Source organism: Triticum aestivum, chromosome 2B (assembly GCF_018294505.1).
Source record: "Triticum aestivum cultivar Chinese Spring chromosome 2B, IWGSC CS RefSeq v2.1, whole genome shotgun sequence".
Classification (NCBI taxonomy): Eukaryota; Viridiplantae; Streptophyta; class Magnoliopsida; order Poales; family Poaceae; genus Triticum; species Triticum aestivum.
In genome coordinates, this window is record NC_057798.1 from 601990078 (window position 1) to 601996887 (window position 6810).

Consider the following 6810-nt stretch of genomic DNA (forward strand, 5'->3'; position numbering starts at 1 on the left):
GGTGTCAAAACCGGCAGATCTCGGGTAGGGGGTCCCGAACTGTGCGTCTAAGGCTAATGGTAATAGGAGGCAGGGGACACGATGTTTTACCCAGGTTCGGGCCCTCTCGATGGAGGTAATACTCTACTTCCTGCTTGATTGATCTTGATGATATGAGTATTACAAGAGTTGATCTACCACGAAATCGTAGAGGCTAAACCCTAGAAGCTAGCCTATGATTATGATTGTTGTTGTCCTACGGACTAAACCCTCCAGTTTATATAGACACCGGAGGGGGCTAGGGTTACACAGAGTCGGTTATAGAGAAGGAAATCTACATATCCGAATATCCAAGCTTGACTTCCACGCAAAGGAGAGTCTCATCCGGACACGGGACGAAGTCTTCAATCTTGTATCTCCATAGTCCAACAGTCCGGCCAAAGTATATAGTCCGGTTGTCCGAGGACCCCTTAATCCAGGACTCCCTCAGTAGCCCCTGAACCAAGCTTCAATGACATGAGTCCGGCGCGCAGATTGTCTTCGGCATTGCAAGGCGGGTTCTTCTCCAAATACTTCACAGAAGATTGAGACCACAAGGATCGTGTCCGGCTCTGCAAAACAAATTCCACATTCCATCGTAGAGAGTATAATATCCACAAATCCCTTCTGCTGACAGCTTTTTATAGCATGACGTCACGCCACGGTCCGGTCATTATTCAAACCGTTCTTCACAACCAGCCATTGCACGTAATGCGAGGCAGTTTCCTTGACACGTCTTGTCGAAGCAGAGATCGTGTCCTCTTATCGCGGGATCCTCATCAATATAGACGTGGGTAACCCAACCGTGCCATCAAACGTGGTGTTTGGGGATTAAGCGATTTTAGCGGGCGAGTGGGGGGCACAGGATATTCGCTGCCTTTATAAGGGGAGGAGAGTCTTCCCCTTCACCCATGCCCTTTCGTATTCATCCATTCCTTTCCGCCCGAGCCCTAGTGCCCAAGCGTTTCTCTTCTTCGCCCAAAAAAGGCTTCTCAAAGATGTCCAGATCTGAAGCAGGAGGCAAGTGGATGGCCTCTACCGTCCGGGAGAAGGACATCAAAAAGTTTCGGGGGGGGCGGGTATCTGGCCAAGAGAATTGGCCACCGTCTTCTGACGGCAGGACAGATAGTCCCCACCCCGGAACCCCATGAGAGGGTGGTATTTCTTCCTCATTTTGTCCGCGGGCTAGGGTTTCCCCTCCACCCATTTGTTCGCGGCGTCATCTATTATTACGGGATTGATTTCCATGATCTATCCCCAAATTCCTTTCTCAACATCTCGACATTCATAGTCGTGTGCGAGGCCTTTCTCCGCGTTCCTCCGCACTTCGGCCTATGGCTGAAGGTTTTTAACATAAAGCCCAAGGTAGTGAGCCGCGAGCATGCCGAATGCGGTGGCGCCATGATGAGCAAGATGCCCAATGTCACATGACCGACAGGGACTTTCAATGATTCCGTCAAGGAATGGCAGCAGCAGTGGTTCTACATCACCGAGACGCGTGGCAAGGAGTGGACCGCCATTTCAGAGTTCAGATCCGGTGCCCCCCTACGACTTACGTCATGGCACGAGAAGGGCCTGAGATGGGCTTCGTCTGACGAGCTATCAGAGCTCCAGACGCGCGTCCAAGACATGGGAGACAAGAGCGTCAAACCCGTCAATGTAGTCCAGGTGATGCTAGTTCGCCGGATTCTACCATGTCAACACCGAGCTTGCAATTTATGGGAGTTCAACCCGGCCAAGCACCAGACCCTGCTAGAGCTCTTTGGGTCTACTCACAAGGACATCTGGAAGGTGCTTCTCAAGTCCGGCAAACCGTGGCCGGACTCCACCAAGGACCGCGGATATCAACTGTCCCGCCCCGCAAGTTCGGTAAGCAACTAAACGTCTGATAATTCATACATTCTGTCCGTACATCCTCAGAGAGATACTTAACGTATTTCCCATCATTTGTCCTAGGGCTGGGCGAAGAAGGCGCGGTGGATCTATTGTCCTGCCCCTCTACCAGAAGAACCGGCCAGCCCACTTCTGACGAAGATGCTGGTCCTGGCGCCATATAAAGCGCCGAAGAAGAAGGCCGAGAAGGAGGTCAAAAAGACCAGGGGTGGCCTTCGTCGCCGTGGTACCCCGGACACGAAATCCGAAGACTCTAATGCCCGTTCTTCCTCCGAAGAGGATGGGAAGGAGGAGGACGAATCCCCCGCAGGGGGAAAGAAGAAAAGAACGGCCTCAGGCTCTTTGGAGGCCGATTCGCCTAAGAGGGGAAAAACTCTTCTTCAAGAGGAGTCCACCAGTGCCATCGATAGCAGCCCGGAGTGGGATCCCAGGGCCGAGCCCCCTGGTGAACTCGTAAGTATAAAATCCGAACACGCTCACGCGTCCGGCCTTATCATGGCATCACATTCTAATATGAGCCGTGTTTCTCTTTTTCAGTCCAGCGAAGCCCCGCGTCGAGCAATCCTCGTCAGAGGATCTGCTGGGTTCAGACGCTATGTGGAGCGAGACACCCCTGAAGGCCTCTTCCTCCAAACGTAGGAACAAAACCGAGGTTTCGTCCCAGAAGGACCCAGGCCACGGAAGGAGGGAGAAGGTCGCAAAGGCGGCGCTAGGAGGCCGTACTTCTAGGGCCGATTACACGGGAGAGAAAAATCCTGTGGGTGTCGACGGCGAGGGACATCTTGAATCCGGACCCAAGCCGGACACTATTGTAGAGACCCATAAGGTCCCCGAGTCCCATCCACCGGCCGCCTCTGTCCAACCAGGGGCACCGGGTACTTTATTGGCGGCGCTGCAGGGTGCCTCCATCGTTGATGAACACCGTGCCCTCATGGGTGCGGTGATTGAGAAGATTCAGTCCGCTGAGAGTGGACTGAACGAATCCTGTGTGAGCCTCATAAGAGGCTTTGAGGTATGTTTTATGAGTTTCTGGGAGAATGTCATGGTATAGATAGTAGCCCCTCATACACTGTTCGGTGAAAGAGAGAACTGGACAGGGGATCGAATTCATGTTCGCATGAGACTCACTTGATGGTATTTATCACTCTGTTTAACCAGCAGACATATGTAGCGAATGCGGCCTCTCAAGCTGCGGAAGTATCCGAACTGAGGCGTAGTCTGAAGCGGGCCGAAGGAGAACTTGGCCAAGTGAAGAGACAGCTGGGGGATAATCAAGGTATATAGAAACCTTGTTTATGCAGCACAAAAGGATGAGTGTGCATGGTAACAATTTTTTGATAATGTGCTCTAGGGGCGTCGGCCGAAATTAAGGCCTTGAAAAAGGTTGTGGCCGAAGCCGAGAAGAAAGCAGCCGCGGAGCAGATGCTCCATGAGAAGCACGAGGCCAGGGTTGTTGAGGCTGAGCGAGAGCTTCAAGAGGCCATGCAAAAACGTGAGACCCTGGAGCAGAGTTTACCAGGGAAAGAATCCAAACTCCCCCAAGCTCGCCAAGCTGCAAGTGATGCCCGGAGGGAAGCCCAAGGTGCCCTGAAGGAAATCCAAGAGGCGAGGAAGATTGCGGCTGGTAAGGCTTTTTCTGCAAAAGCAAGTATAGGGGATGAGAAAATCGAATTTGACAATCTTGAGTTTTGATGTATACATGGGTGTTTGCGGAGCTGCCACATAGCATATCTGATGCCGCCCAATTCTACCGAGCCGAAGGGGGGAATACTGCGGATAAGCTCTTCTGGATGCAGTATCTGGCACCGAATTATCCGGTGCCTTTCTCCGATCAGCTGAAGCAGCTGGTCGAGCTGCACAAGGCAGCCGAATTAGCCATGAAGAATTTAATTATCCGGTTGCTGCCTGCTGAGCCGATTCCAAGTAGCTACTTCGGGCTCGTGAAGAGGCTTATAAGTGCCTGCCCTCGACTCGAAGTCATCAAGCGATCGCTCTGCATAGAGGGCGCGTGAATGGCCTTCGCTCGTGCCAAGGTGCATTGGGGGAAGATGGATGCGTAGAAGCTGATGACCGAGGGACCGCCGTAGGGGAAGGAACACCGCAAGCCCGAACTGTATTATGAAGGTGTATTAAAAGGAGCCTGCCTTGCGGCGGAGCAATGCACCAAGGACATTATATTTCCATGAATACGGTCATGTTCGTCTGTTGTAATATTTGAATAAGAGCATTCTTATCATCTATTGCTTTGTCATATGAATGTTTTTCATCCTGTGCGGCCGTTGTATATAATAATTCTGAGAGTCGACCAGTCATCGGCTTCCGCCCCCACGTAGTGAGTACGAGGGTGTTCGGGATAAACCTGAGCACTCTTTATCCCAGTTGTGGGTCCCTAAAGGAGGTGTTCAGCACACCAAACCAGGCAATCAGACTATTGGGCTTTATTGCTCTCACTGAGCCATAGGGGTTGTTTCGAGGAAGGTAGGCGCAGCCCCTAGTGTACGGAAGACCGCACTAGGGGCTCTGTAAGTGCCTGATCGGAAAAGTCCGATCTGTCGCACGCTGCATTGGTTATAGCATTGTGCGGAAAGAATCCTTAAAGATTTTAGAACCTCTCGAATAGCTGACCAGCTCTCGTTGCATCATGACAGTCAGTTTTCGGCTTTCTCTACTGAGGTGCTCGTCCGGAAGAACCGGGACACAATCGCAGTAGTTCTCCCAGTTCTACCTTAGCCGATATAGCGGAACGTAAGGTACCAAAATATAGGAGCCGGGCAAACCCAACTATTGACCCAAGACATGATTCGGAGTTGATGCATATAATGCTATAAGTTCGGGGTGCCGGACTACCATAAAGGTGTCCGGACTTTTTTGCCGTAGTATGGGCGAGACGAAGCCCCTGGCATGTTAAGGCATATCACGCTAAGCAACCGCCTTTAAAAAGAGTTTTGAATGAGAGATGGCAGTAGGTGAGCGTCACATAAATCCACATGTTGTATTTGAGTAATACGTCAATGCGTATGAGTACGGATGATGTGATAAAAAGAAATATGACTGCAGAACCTGCTGATACCGGGTGTGCGGAAAGTTGTGTTCGGATCCATGGTGTAGTCGGACGATTATAGGGGAATATCTAGAGGTTCCCTGATGTGCTCGAATTGTTCCCGCGCCCTCCATCCTGGCCTACGTAGAGGTGAACCTGTGAAGGAAACTTAAGAAATGGTTTTGCGCCATCTGGTGGTTGAGCCGCAGCATGTGGCTTGTATTATTCTTTTTTCAGAGTATTTTTAATTAAGTTTCGGGCGGGCCGGGCTATCCTGTTGCGCTGTAGTTCGGACTCCTTTAGTGGTGTCCGAGAGCTTGGCCTTCGACTCGAGGTTCGACTGTAAGGTGCCCTCCGTTGTTCTTGCTGTTAAAGCAGTAGTAGAATCTTCGACCGTGAGGGGGAATTTGGTCCTGCCATTAACGGTGATGACTCTGCGTGGACCGGGCATCTTTAGTTTATGGTAGGCATAATGTGGCACCGCGTTGAACCGAGCGAATGCAGTTCGTCCAAGCAATGCCTGATGGTCACTGCGAAAGGGGACGATGTCAATGACTAAGTCTTCGGTACGGTGATTGTCCGGATATCCGAAAACCACTTCCAGTGTGATTGAGCCCATGCAACAGGCCTCTACACCTGGTATTATACCTTTAAAGGTGGTTTTTGTGGGCTTGAGCCTTGAGGGGTTGATGTCAAGATGGCAACGGGACCCCGAAACCCGCATCCCCGTGGGTTTTTACCCTATTAGGGGACGAGGATGGGCATCTTTTTATCCCCATGGGGCTGTTGTGGGCACATTATACAACCCGACACGTTTCATGGGTTTACACCCGTTTCGGTAGTCCCCGAACCCGAAACCCGGCAATACTCGCGAAATTACATTTCTTTTGGAGACTTGGAGATGTGAAAGATACATGATGATTACAATTTTAAAGTGATTTGTGAACTAAAAATTCTATTTCAAAACTTATGTATTGGACCATTTCGTCTCCTTTGTGCTCGTGATTTGTGAACCAAGAATTCTATTTTAGAACTTGTGTAATTGCACATCTTGTTGAACAATGTATGGCTTAAATCTGATCATATTTGTTGTTGAAATGTGGCATCATGTTGCTGAAATACACTATATATAGCTGTTGAACCATCTACTATTGTTTTTTGTTGAAATTTGCTCAAGTTATGCTGCTGGAATGTGCTTGTTTTGCTGCTGAAATGTTATTCTTTGTCGCCACTATGTTTGTTTAAATATTTTGATTTTTTCGTGGGTTACCCGTGGGTTCCCCGAAACCCGATGGTTTAGGGGACGGGCGAAAAACTAGCCCTGCGCACGGTGATGGGGACAGGGTCGGGTTTACAATTTTCTCGTGGGGATGGGTTTGGGAAGGCAAAACCCGGTGGGTTTCATCCCCGTTGCCATCGTGAGGTTGATGCCCATTTTGCACACTGTATCCTGGTAAAGCAGATTCAGGCTGCTGCCTCCGTCCATAAGGACTTGCGTGAGGTGGAATCCGTCAATGATGGGGTCAAGGACCAGTGTGGCCGAACCGCTATGACGGATACTGGTAGGGCGGTCCCTGCGATCAAAGGTGATCGGGTAAGAGGACCATGGGTTGAGCTTTTGGTCGATTGTATAGACCTCCCGTGGTGCACGTTTCCACTTTGGAATGTGGCTTGCGCGTATCATATGCACCGTTTTCGCCTGGGGAGGGAATTTTATCTTTCCTCCTATATTCGGTGATCGGGGCTCCTCATCGTTGTCATCGTCGCTTTAAGACCCCTTCCCCTTGTTTTCGGCGTCTGCCGGCTTGTCTGAAGACCCAGCATTATCTATTGGTGTGGTTGGCTGGTTTTCCAGGGGT